At 35.9% G+C, this 14,264-nt stretch overlaps 1 protein-coding gene across 10 annotated transcripts in view; it reads left to right on the top strand.

The window, feature by feature from the left end:
* TANC2 (tetratricopeptide repeat, ankyrin repeat and coiled-coil containing 2) overlaps nt 1–14,264 on the top strand; it is a 352,068-nt gene that overhangs the window by 163,201 nt on the left and 174,603 nt on the right. The window lies entirely within an intron of this gene.

Here is a 14,264-nt window from a genome sequence, read left to right as displayed (position 1 = left end):
CTTCTGCTGACATTTCTTGATTGATCAGTTTTAAAACATCTAATGAAACAGTAAGCTTATTTGCAGTGCTCCCACCTTTCCTCCCAACATAATTATGTCACTGTTTTTTTTGTTTTATTGGTTATAGCAGTAAATGATTTATTTTTTATTTCCATATTTCTTGTCCCATTAGGTATAAGACACTATTTCTTGATTTCCAATTTGTAAGATGTTAGCACCCCTGCCCTACCCATCCCTCTTCCCAATTCCTAAATTCTGTCATCTGTAATTTATGGTTCAAAGGCTTGATCGTGTTTACATTCTGCTCTATAATCATAATTAAGTCATTTGTGCTTTATCTCTAGATTAATTTTAGAACTTGAAAATCAATATAAATGTTTTTCTGATTATGTAAATATTGTTACCTGCAGGGACAGGTCATGTGCTATGACTACATCTTTCCTATATCATTGTTTGTTTTTCCTGTAGTTTCTAATTATGTTTATTGTACTGCCAATATTTTTCACACTCTTCACCATATATGATAACAGATCCTTTTTTCTTTTTTTTTTTAAGATTTTATTTATTTATTTGAGAGAGAGAGAGACAGAGAGTATGAGCAGGGGAGGGAGGCAGAAGCAGAGGGAGAAGCAGACTCCCTGCTGAGCTGGGAGCCCGACGTGGGGTCCGATCCCAGGATCCTGGGATCAGGACCTGAGCTGAAGGCAGACACTTAACCATCTGAGCCACCCAGGTGCCCCTCGTTTTTTCTTTTCACCAGTAACCTTCCGAGTGTCTTTCAGACTCCTCTACCCAACTGGACTGGTTACTGTCTAGACTTAAAGTTCTTTTATGCTCCTGTATCTTAGCTGTTTTGCTTTCTTGGTTGATTATCCCATTTTCTGGATCCCAAATATTTCTCTTTCTTGGTTTATTCACTCTTTTGCTGTACCATTCCTTCAAGCAACTTCTCAAGAAGTGATGTGTAGGAATTCAATTTGTAAGTTCTTAGACATCTGAAAATGTTTTTATTTTCCTACCACACTTGATATAAAATGTAGAACCTTTGGTACTGTGTAGATCTATTTGCACCTTCTGTCACCTTCATGCTATCGCTGTCATATGTCTCACATCTGCGTACATTTTAAATCTCACGAGGGTGTGTAAAACAGTCACATGTAGTGGAAAGAAATTAAGGGTAAAAGAACAGTCTTTTGCATTTACTCAGATTTTTACCATTTCTAATGCTCTTCATTATTTTCTAGCACTTATGTTTCCATGTGGTATCATTTTTCTTCACTCAGTAACCTTTAACATTTCATAGTATGCATCTGCTCTTGACACATTCTCTAAGTTCTTTATCTAAAAATGTCTTATTTGGGATGCCTGTGTGGCTCAGTTTGTTGAATGTCTGCCTTCAGCTCAGGTCATGATCCCAGGGTCTTGGTCTTGGGATTGAGCCCCATATCGGGCTCCCTGCTCAGTGGGGAGCCTGCTTCTCCCTCTCCCTCTGCCCTTCGCCCCCATTGATGTGTGCTCTCTCTCTCTCTCTCAAATAAATAAATAGATAGATAAATAGATAAATAAATAAAATGTCTTGTTTTGCCTCTGTTCTTGATGTATATTTTCACTGGATATAGACTTCTCTGTCGATTTTTTTCCAAACCCCCCTCTCTCAGCTCTTTAGGGATGTCATTTTATTGTCTTTTGGCCTCCATAGTTTCTGATGAGAAGTTAGACATCATTCAAATTGTTGGCCTTTGTATGTAATATCTTGTTTTTCTCTGGCTGCTTTCAAAATTTTCTCTCTTTTTTTTTTTTCTTTTCAGCAGTTTGACTATGATGAGCCTAGTGTGTTTCTGTTCATAAATATCCTGGACTCCTTGATTATGAAAACTTATGTCTTTTTTACAGATTTGAGATATTTAGCCAATATTTCTTGAAGCATTTTATCTGCCTCATTTTCTCTTCTTCTGAGACTCTAATTACATATATGTTAGACCTTTGGATATCATCTCACAGATCCTGAGGTATTTTTTTGTTTGTTTTGTTTTGTTTTTTGTATTTAATCCTTGTTCTCTGTGGTCTTCAGATTGGGTAATTTTCATTCTTTTGTCTTCAAATTCACTGACTCCTCTGTCATTTTAAACTTTTCAGTTTACTATATACTATTTGTGTGTGTGCATGTGTGTGTGTATACTAGCATTTAAATTGTCATATTTAAACATTTAAATATGCTGTTAAACCCATCCAGTGACTTTTTATCTTAGCTATTACGTTTTTCAGTTCTAGAATTTGCATTTGGTTCTTTTTTTTTTTTATAGTTTCTGTTTCTCTGGTGAGATTTCCTTGCCTTTTTTTTTATTAAGAATATATTCCTTTACCTCTCTGAAAATAGTTGTAATAGCTGCTTTAAATTTCTTACCTGCTGATTACAATATCTAGAGTGTTACAGTGTTGGTCTCCATCTTTTTTCTTGATGGTGGGTCATATTTTCTCGGTTCTTCATGTGATGAGTAATTTTGTATCCTAAACATTTCATTTTGTAGACACTCTGGATTTTGTCATATTCCTTCAAAGAGCATTACCAGTTTTTCTTTTAGCAAGCAATTAGCTTGGTTTGATTTAATGGAAAAGTCTGTCTTTTGGGCATCAACTGAGTTCAGTTTAGTTGTATTAGACTTTGCCAGTCTGCCCCATGCAGTGCATGGTTCTGCCATCTGCCAGAGGTTTGAGCAGAGTTTATACACAGAATTTGGGCTACCTTCTACAGCTTTCTCTCTCTTTTCTGGAAATCCTCTTCCCTGTAACTTTGTAGTGACCTATTGCTGCAAGCTTTATCTTTTGATACTTCAGAGTGGAAGAACTGTAGGTTTTCTCTTGGAGTTTTAATGACCCCATGCAGTGCTCTGGTTTGTTTTTAGTCCAGAAGCCAAAAAATAACAAATAACAAAAAGAGAAACTCCTTTCAGTCTTTTTTTTGCAGTTGTTAGCTCTCTTCCAGAATCTATTATGTTTAATCTCCAGGGCCTTGAGGTTAGTTGCTTTTTGTATTTTGTCCAGAGTTTAAAGTTAATCTGTGAGAGGGTCCATTTAGTAGAAGCTTACTTGGTTGTTGAGATTTTCATCTTTCATAATAATGAAAGTTTCTCAAGTTGTTTCTAATTATAGAACTATTTATGCATCAGGGAGCTGACATTTAGCTTTAGGACCCAATTTTATAAAAAATGACTTGGTGTTCTTTTCCTTACCACTTATTGTTCCATACTTAAATGTAATTCTGTTTTCTCTTTTCCATACCCCCCAGTGATGTACATTATTAAAATGACAGAAATCATATGGAAAATTTATAAACCCTTAAATTTGAGATTTACTTTTTGGATTCTATTCCTCTTTACAAGCAACACTGCTTCTGCCTCCATCCAGCTGACAGAATTTTTTTTTTTTTTCAAATCTTAAAGAAGTAATGTGGTGAATAGAATAATATGTTTTATTAGTTTAAGAACCAGGAGTGGGAAGAGACTTATGAAAACCCTAAGAAAAAAAAGACTTCTAAGCTTAAGTCAGTGTCTACTTTTGCATATTTATAGACCACCCTTTTATTAACATACAACCAAGAAGAGTAAAGCAAACTTTTTTTGTGTACTTAAGGAAAGTCAGAATAAAAATTTCTGCTTTTATCTCTAACTCAAAGACCTGCCTGGTAGAACAGTAGTTCTGTTCCTCCCATTAACCCTCTCTTCATGATTTACTTTCTACCTGAGTAGGCAACTCCTCTTTCCATAACGTGTCCTTGTCAGGAGTTAATCATCTTAAATTCTTCCCTATTCCTTCTCAGTCAGATGATCCCAAGGTTTCTGAGAGAAGAAAAACAACTTATCCTGTGATAAAGACTGGGAATTGTTGAGAGATATTCTACGGTTAGAGGAATGCTGATTCTTTACCCGTGGTTAGTGGGTAGTGAAGTATTCTCTGTTGTGAGTTCTTTATTATAAGATTAGTAGCAACTGCACATTCCAAAAACAAGCCAAAAAGTTATTGGTCCTTCACACTCAATCTCTGAAAATGTCTCAGTAGTCATTTTTGTTCATGGGACAAAGACTTAATTTGTTTTTAATCTACCCTTGTAGAATTTCATTACAGTCTGGCACAGTGTTTATGTTTATGCAGATCTTAGCAGTTTTCTGCCTCCCACATTGACTGCCTAGGATCTTTTTCAGTATACTTTCCTGAAATTTTAAAAAAGAAAGAAAAGGATTTTAATTTCCTTCCCTAATTATTAACTTTTCTCTTTCTCTGTTAGCCCTAGACCTTTTGGGTCTGCCTTGGAGAAATCCATTTGGAGTTCTCAGTAAATGACAGCTAACCATTATTTACATACTTACTATCCAAGTTTCTTTTTCCTCTCAATTCTTAAGTGTATGTAAAAGTTTTTTTTCCAAGGAATTTTATGTTATTGTACGTAGCATGTTTTCAGCCATTATTGAGAGCTGGTGCAAAATGGAAAACAGCATTATTTATCATTCTCAAAACACTGTTCTGAGATGATTATTCTACAGTCCTTGCCCTCAAAAAGTTTATGTAATCTGGTAGGCTTTGATGATTCAGACAAAAATAATAGGGCATAATGGAATTTTTACTTAAAATTTATAATGTCAGAATCCTGCCTCCAATGTCCTATAACGTACATACATACATACATAGATTGATTGATTGATTTAATGTAAGCCCCACACCCAGTGTGGAACTCAGTGCAGGGCTTAATCTCATGACGATTAAGATCTGAGCGGAAATCAAGAGTCAGTTGCTTAACGGACTGAGCCACCCAGGTGCCCCTCTTATATAACATACTTTTAAATAATAGTTTGTAAAACATTCAGAAAGAAACTAATCACTAGTTTTCTCATATTATAAACGCCTCTTCTCTAACTTACAGTACCTTTCCCCATCATACATATGAGGAACTATATTAGTAGTACTCTTGGTATAATACATATTCCACTAAAGAGAATAACTTCATTAAATAGCAGCTATCCTTTTCGGTGCAGGGAGATAGGGAGACAGAACTGAGGCAAGAAGTGTGAGTAGATTGCTTCTTGCAATCTGACATCATAAATCATTCCTTCTAGATGCCAAACATTCTGATCAGCATCTTGAAATTTACTTTGTACATCTTCATGTCCCTCCATTACCTATCACATCATCACCATCATCATCATATACTAATAACCACAACACCATCTAGTAGTGAGCACATTCTGTGTGCAAAGCCTATGCTAATTGCTTTACAAAGATGAGTTTATTTAAATTTTTATAATGTCCTTGAGAGGCTAAGTAGCATATTATTATGATTACATAGGCCACTTAGTTTAGAGATATACAAAGCATCTATTGTGTGCACTGTGGTTGATCCATGAATCTAAGATCCATATTTTAGTTCCTGTTCCAGGGATAGCTCAGTCTGTGGCCTCGAGTAGCACATTGTGCTTCAGCTTACTATTTCCAAAGGATAATAAATTTATTTTATTTTATTTTATTTATTTGACAGAGAAAGACACAGCAAGAGAGGGAACACAGCAGGGGGAGTGGGAGAGGGAGAGGCTCCCCGCTGAGCAGGGAGCCCGATGCGGGATTCGATCCCAGGACCCTGAGATCATGACCTGAGCGGAAGGCAGACGCTTATCGACTGAGCCACCCAGGTGCCCCAAGGATAATAAATTTTAATACCTTCTTTTTTTAGCCTTGTCTAAATTACTCTTTAAACGTAATCATAACAGTTCTGAGAGAGATTGTGGCCCACGTTTTAAAGATGCAGAATCCAGACTTGGAAAAGTTGGATAATTTGTTGAAGACCACATAAAACAGGCAGTGTGATGCAAGTCTCACTTGAAAGCCCTTTCTTTTAATCATTGTATTCTTTATCCTACTGTATCTTCCCCTTATTTTCTCATAAATGTAGATGAGAAGATATGAATTATAGATGTAATATTTCTGTCTTAAAGGTGCTAAAAAAGATATTTTTTTCCCTCTAATTTAGGAGAAATGGTATAGCATATTCAGGAATTTTTGGAACATTTACAAGTACATCTAACCTCATGCCTTACAGTCATACCACATATCTGCTCTGTGTTATGGTATAAATTGTATATATAAATATGTTATATTTTTAGTTACATTTTACATTTTGAGACATTTTACATTTTGAGGAGGTGAGAGTCATTTAACAAGGAAAAAACTATGACTAATATTCAAGTTCATATTAGTGGTGCAACTGTTCTCAAGCATCACACGATCTCCCTTCATGTAAAATGTTGCTCAGTGAGTTCACTTGCCACTTTTAGGGTCTAAGTATTTAAAAGAGAAGTCAGGGCGCCTGGGTGGCTCAGTCAATTGAGCATCCAACTCTTGATTTCTGCTCAGGTCATGATCCCAGGGTCTCAAGATGGAGCCCCAAGCAGGCTCCCTGCTCAGTGGGGAGTCAGCTTGAGATTCTCTCTTTCACTCTCCCACGGCCCCTCCCCCTGCTTGCACTCTCTCTCTCAAATAAATAAATCTTTAAAAAAACAAAAGGAGAAGTCATTAGTCATTTTTAGCTGCTTTGTTGGCATCAATATTTTATATAAAAAATAAAATAATAGGAAGGGCCATAATGCTTTGAAACTTTAACAAGGGTAGGGCTCTGATCATTTTTAGTTCCATTATTTTTGCTTCTTTTATTTTCCAATCTTCCTATGATGAAACATGTTTCTGTAATATTTTAAATAGAGTTATATTTCTTACCTACTTTAAAATTCAGAAGTTGACCTGACAAATATATAGAATTGCTTATATCAGTACACCAATAATCACACATAAGCCAACATATCCAAAATTTTGAAGTTTGGAACTCCTTTTTATATTATCAAAAACCTAGTGCTTCTTCAGATGTATGGAAATGAAATCTGATATTGGCTTTTGAGTACTGTGTTGGCTTATTTAAAAGGCTTTGTATATGCAAAGATACTAAAATAGGTAATTGAAATCTACACTGCCTTATTTTATCTCCTATACCCTGTCTTATGCCAGACACTGAAATAAAAAGATAACATTTTCGACAATGAGTTGTAAGCTATAATAATTTGCCTTTTTCTTTGTAATAACCTGTATGGGTAAACAATAATTTAAATCCCAATTTCTTCTTGAATTGAGAATTTCTATTTAATTTATTCAAAATTGTATTGAAGTAACGTCTTGTAGGAACGTCCTAAAAGTTGTTGCAATAATTTTTGGAGTAACTGTTTCTTTGGCGCACCATGTTGTCTCTGCATTTGTTGCTTGTATGGTCTGTCTATATTTCAGTTTGTCTAGTATACCCTTTTGCATAGCACAACATAATTGCATGAAAATAGAAATTAGGTAGGATCAGACTTACTCTTCATTTAATTCAGATGCTTGAATTACCTTGGATCTGGTTTAGAATCACCTATTTTCTTAGGCCCTAAGCACTAAATGGATGAAGGACAAATAGATCATTTGTACCTCCAAAAATATACGGATAAACAGGAATAGTTCATTTAACAAATAATAGTATTTGTTCTGTACCCCGCACTATTATAAGTATTATAAGTATTGCTAAGGCTATACCAGTATATAAGACAGACAAAGGTTCTGCCTTTTGTTTGCCACATTGTGAATGGTAAACATCTGGAAAATGCAAATTAAAACAGGATGAGATACTTCTTCCCACTATGATGGAGTAACCAGTAGTGGACTTGCCCTCCCACTAGAAACAATTGTTTTCAGACATTGGACAGTTCACAGCATGGTAATATGATCCCTGAGAGAGAGGATGGGGGAGGAAACTAGGTGAACCCTGGCTTTTTGCCTAAAGGTATTCTCTTGATGGTAGAGAACTCAGAGAGTCTTACTGAACTGAGGAAACATCAGAAATTGGGGAAGTCAAGGCAACTGAAATTTACAGAGTACTGAAGAATAAGAAGCTAGCAGAAACAACTACAGAATTTTGCAGAAGGGTCCTTTTGAATCTTTAATTTAATACTAAGTTGCGTAAGGATGAAGTGAGACCCCTTGAGGCTGGAGAAAGAATACCAGGGAGCCATAAACGGAACAATTCCTAGAGTTCCCATAGGAATGGGAGATTTTTTTTCATTCTGAGCAGCCAGAATGTAGAGAAATCTTGTTAAAAACCTGGAGCATTCAGTAGAGATCCAAGAAAGGACACACTGGTAATAAGTCTAAACTAGCCTTAGAGTAAAAAGTTACTCCAGACCTGCCCAAACAAAGCTTTTAAGGCTCAAAAGGATCACACTGATCCACCAGTGACTTATATGCCTTGGGTCAGAAAGCAGCTGCTTAGCCTTCCTGTTGAAAGTTAAGAATAAAAGGATATTGACTTCCTTTGTTAATACATCCTTCAAATATCCCTGATTGTAGAAGAGTTTGGGGGCAAAGACTTTACAGCCAAAGTTTTTTAGTCTTTTTTTTAAAGATTTTTATTTATTTGAGAGAGAGAATGAGATAGAGAAAGAGCATGAGAGGGGAGAGGGTCAGAGGGAGAAGCAGACTCCCTGCTGAGCAGGGAGCCCCATGCGGGACTCGATCCTGGGAAGTCCAGGATCATGACCTGAGCCAAAGGCAGTCGCTTAACCAACTGAGCCACCCAGGCGCCCCTAGTTGCTGTTATTCTTAATGGTAAAACTATGTAAGGTGGGTTTTTTATTCAAATAAAATGAATTCCTTTTTCCTCCTACCTAAGGCTGTTCACTATAATCAGTGGAGATAAAGAAGGTTCATATGTGAGCCTGTCATGGATAACTAGAGGCCATACACTAACCAATATTTGAATTGGTAAACAAAGTTAACTTTACTTTGCCACACTGCGCACATTTTGTATTTCCCTTATATTTGCACAGGTTTCAGAGAAATCAGATGTCTGTATGTTTGTTGTCAAGAATATGTGCATTGTATCTCTACATAATATATCTTTATTCAGATTTAAAATAAATGTGTTCCAATTATTTGATACTTCATGGCATAATATGGATGTAAAACAACATGGAAGTTTTAATTGCAAAGTAGAGTCAGAGAGTGGGGAGACTAAAGGGTAGAGGGAGGATAATGCATGGTATTTGAGGAAGTTGCAGGAAAAAGAAAAGTGTATAAAACATTTCATTTATTGTACTTTCATAGGTAATCAGAAGAAAAAGAGAACTGGAAAATATTCTGCAGCTATGTATTAATTTTGTAGTTGGTTTTAGATCAGTAAAGTTTTACTTTTCATTATAAAGAGTCAAACTGTTTCTGCATTAGATTAGCCTTTATTTGATAAAGATTGTCATGTCAAGTTCTGATTTCCTCTTTCTACATTGTATCTGGAGGTTTTTGTTTGTTTTTTCTTTTCTTTAGATAGATACTTTCTCCTTGCAAAAAAAAAAAAAAAAAAACAAGGAACTGTGTGAATTATAGTTCTTTTTCTTCATCTGCTTTTCACTTACATCTAGTCTATGCCAAGTTGTCAAATTCAATTGGTTTTTCTTTCTCACTTTTTTTCTTTTAACTTTGTTGTTTTTTATTCCTCTGTTTTGGGGGAAGTGCATAACCAAACAGTAAAAGCTCCTTGGCATTCCCCTTCCTTCAAGGTGTTGCTGACGTCATTTAACCACGATCACGAGCAGTAATTAATTAGGAATTTGGATAGGTTAGAAGTATGGTATTCCCACCTATTTCCAGATTTTAACCACCACAGACTGGGGATTAAGAAGGAGGAAATAAAGAATGTCACAAATCTCTCTCCTACCCTTCTCCCCTACTCTCCCACTCCAGGAAATTCATGGTACCCAAAGGTTTATTTTCTAATAAGTGTTTAGGAGCTAAAATGTTATGAATATTCATATAAGATTCTGCCTATGAGGGGCGCCTGGGTGGCTCAGTCGTTAAGCGTCTGCCTTCTGCTCAGGTCATGATCCCAGGACCCTGGGATCGAGCCCCCTCATCAGGCTCCCTGTTCCGCGGGAAGCCTGCTTCTCCCTTTTCCACTCCTCCTGCTTATGTTCCCGCTCTCATTGTCTCTCTCTGTCAAATAAATAAATAAAATCTTAAAAAAAAAAAAGATTCTGCCTATGAAGGCTCTGTTAAAAATTTTTTAAAATATAGTTTTCTCTTTCCAGATAAAATTTCCACTGTTTTTCTCCAACTTCCTTAATAGTTCTCCAGTTCATATGTTTTTCTACTGTGTTTTCCTCTAAGAGTTTTAGAATTTTAATTCTTACATTTAGGTCTTTGATCCATTTTGAGTTAATTTTTGTATATGGTATAAGATATGGATCCAACTTCATCCTTTGCATGTAGATATCCAGTTTCTCCAACACCATTTATTGAAAAGATTGTTATTTCCCCATAAAATGGTCTTGGTACCTTTGTAAAATCATTCAACCATGGGGTTTATTTCTGGAATCTCTGTTCAGTTGGTCTATATGTCTGTCTTTATGACACAGCCCCACACTGTTTTGATTACTTTATAGGAAGCTTTATGGTAAGTTTTGAAATCATGAAGTATAAGACTTCCAACCTTGTTCTTTTTATGATTGGCTTGGCTATTCAGGGTTCCTTGAGGTTCTATATGAATTTTAGGATGGATTTTTCTATTTCTGCAAAAAATGTCGGCGGGATTTTTATTAGGATTGCTTTGAATTGATAGATCACTTTGGGAAGTATTGCCATTTTGACAATATTAAGTCTTTGAATCGGTGAACAAGGGATGTCTTTCCATTTATTTGTGTCTTTAATTTCAGCAACAGTTTGTAGTTTTTCAGTGACAAGTCTTTAGCCTCCTTGATGAAGTTTATTCCTAAGTATCCTTTTTGTTGCTATTTTAAATTTTCTTTTTTTTAAAGATTTATTTATTTGACAGAGAGAGGAGAGCATGAGAGGGGGGAGGGTCAGAGGGAGAAGCAGACTCCCTGCCGAGCAGGGAGCCCGATGTGGGACTCGATCCCGGGACTCCAGGATCCTGACCTGAGCCGAAGGCAGTTGCTTAACCAACTGAGCCACCCAGGCGCCCCAAATTGAATTGTTTTCTTAATTTCGTTCTGGGATAGCTCATCGTTAGTATCCTTTTGTGTATCGATTTTATATCTTGCAACTTTGCTCAGTTTGTTTAACTGTTTTATTGTAGAATCTTCACTTTTATTTAAGGTTTTCTGTATTTATGGGATGTCATCTGCAAACAGAGATGATTATACTTATTGCACTCTGACTTGGATGCCGTGTAGCTCTTATTCTCACCTATAGCTAGAATCGTCTTGTCCTCCTTTCACGTTTGACAATTAACTTGTCTTAGGTTAATCTTATGCTTATGAGCATATGAATATGCTTTTTATCATAAAACCAGCTTTGTGAAGAGAGTTTCTTGGTACTTTATGTTGTTCTCATCTTAAATGAATCCTTCAGTTCTCATTTTCTGATCCTTGCTTTGGTTTGACCTGCCCTCATACCTGTCTCCCGTAATTATCTTGAGTTCCGTGCCAGTTCCCTCCTAAAAATTCCCATCTGTTCTGAAACCTTTATCAAAGACAGATACCTTGGTAGTTATTTAAAATCCTTATTTTAGCGCCCTTGATATTTGCTTGGATTAGGTGTGCTTCAACATTATCTACAACATTCCAGTTTACAGAGTCACCAACACAGGCAGATTTTCTCATTCACTGTTCACATTGCTGTGTGGTATATCTGATTGCTCTTATTTCCCACCCCTCCGTCTCCTCCTCAAGTGATCTTGGAAGAATTCGTGAGTACAGAAAATATTGATCTCCCTTCAAAATAGGTCCCAAATGATGGATACTTATAATCAGGACTCTTTTAAAGAAAGAAAGAAAGAAATGCAACAGTTATATTGCTAAAAGAGTGACTGGGGAAAAAATCTTAACTTTGACCATATACGTTAATACTGCTAGAGATGAGGCCTTGATTTATATTTTATAACAACTTTTTTCTTAGGAAAGTCCCCTTCCTTATCTGCTATGATGAGGTATTTATAGATATCTTTTTCTAACCCAGTATTCACAAACTTTAGCATGCATAGAATCACGAAGATTGCTGGGCTCCACAGTTTATGATTCAGCTGATCTGAGGTGGAGTCCGATCATTTCCATTTTTAACAAATTCCCAGATAATGCTGTGCTGCTGGTGCAGGTACCACATTTTGAGAACCAGTGGTCTAAATCACACTATTTAATTTTCTTTCTTGACCCACATATTTCTCACTGTCTAACCTAGACCATTTTGCTTTGGATAATCCAACACATTCTAAGTTATAACATGTTTTCTTCAACACCATTTCCTTCTCAATTAAAAGAAAAATAATTGTTGATATCTCCTTTCTTGTCATTCTCGCATGACATCTTAGATGTCTTTGTTTTTTTCCTTCCAACATACACACACAATTCAGACTTTACAAATCATGCTGCATCTGTGATGGTAGTGATGAGGACAACACCAAAAACAGTAATAAAAACAGCTAGCATTTATGGAGGACTTATTATGTGCTAGGTACTGTTCTGAGCATTTTATTTGAATTAGTGTAATCCTTGCAATCCCCCCATGGTATGGGTAATGTTATTAAGTCCAACTAACTGATCGTAAACTTAGAGAAACGTTCTCAGCTAGGAAAAAGTGGAAGAGATGGAATCTAACTTAAGCTTTCTGGTTTCAGAGCCCAGACTTTAATTCTCTGCTGTCCAGCCCCTCACTACTCTACTACCAGGTTCTGTCACAGTAAAATAATCTGTCTTGGTGTTAGAATCCTCCTACCCATCTCATTTCAACCACTTTTTAAAAAATGGTCTGGTAAACTCTTTTGACACAGAATTCTTGCTCCCAGCTGAATCATCTTTACCATTTTTTATTATGAAGTCTATTAAAATTCTAGGCTTCCAAGCAAAATTTCATGTCCTATCTTTCAAACTGACCTTTTATGTTCTCCACCGAACAGTATTAAGACTATTGGACAACCAGTCATAGCCGTGATTGTACCCCGTGTTTGGACTTACAGGCAGCACTAGTTTTCTGTAATTTGTATGAGAGCAACATTATAATCTACCTTAAAAGATAATTTAAAGTCATTATTAGACATGTACAGTATCGCATGAATGAAGGTAGAGATGAAGGTAGAAAAAAAAAATCAAATGTCCACTGTGAGCTGTAAAGATAACCTCAGTTGGAATTCCCGAGAAGGGAAAATCAAGAAGTCCGCATGGCATCGAATTTACAAATCTCTGGGATCCTGATTTATGCCCTTGACTCCATCTCATAATCCTTATACATTCCTCATACCACCCCCCTCAGTTTCTCCTGCCATCCTTCAGTTTCTTCCTTACATATCTACCCTAAGTTGCCGATTTCTGTCTGACTACTAGCCTACTATTTTCATTATAAAAATTGTTATTAAGATTTTTAGATATATGGAATCCCTTGACCAGGGACCAGTGCTCTCTTTGTCAGAACTCAGCAGGTAAAATAGTTACTCTGCTGCCATGATTAAAAAAAAAGAATTAAATTATAATCATTTCTTCTATACAGAGCAATACTGGATAAATAAAATGTTTCATTATTTTTTAATTAGTTGGTGAGATTATAATGAAAGAGCCTCTAATACTGGCTATTAGTAGCCAGATCTGCATATAAATCACTTGAGATCTTTGTGATAGTGACTTTTAAAAATAGTCTCAGTTATTACAGTTTTAGCAGAGGTGAGAGTTCTGCTATTTCAAAGCTTACTTTTGGCGGAGAACCATACTGTTAGCACCCTTAACTCTTGTTGCTATGGAGACAGTAACAGGATTTATTTTGTTTTTTAACATACACTTAAAATATACATACATATTTTAAGATTTAAAATGTGATTTAGTTGCCTGTAGGCTTTGAATATTGGCACATTTCAAAAGTACTTCTTTTCTTTTTTAATACTTTATTATTTTTATCCTCCAGAGAAAATAGAGAATTCTGGCCATTATAATGACAAAGTTTTATATTACTTTTTACAGGGTCTTTTAGGAATAACTTAGAATCCCCTGTGGATCAGTAATGGATGAGGATTTTGAAGAACATGCAGAAACTTTTGAAAAAAGTAATGTGCTCTTAAGCACTCCCATGTCTTGGACACCTATAGTTATGACACAAATATATAATGCATACAACTCAATTTCAGATTCAAATGATCCTTTTGAACCAGTGTTACGCTAAGCACTTTCACCCTGTTGTAATTTATTTTATGAAACTCAATTTGAGAG

This window comes from Callorhinus ursinus, unplaced genomic scaffold (genome assembly GCF_003265705.2).
Source record: "Callorhinus ursinus isolate GAN/ISIS: 27379988/994484 unplaced genomic scaffold, GSC_fseal_2.0 scaffold50, whole genome shotgun sequence".
Classification (NCBI taxonomy): Eukaryota; Metazoa; Chordata; class Mammalia; order Carnivora; family Otariidae; genus Callorhinus; species Callorhinus ursinus.
Note: the sequence above shows the minus strand (reverse complement) of the source record. Positions and strands in the feature narration are given on the sequence as shown.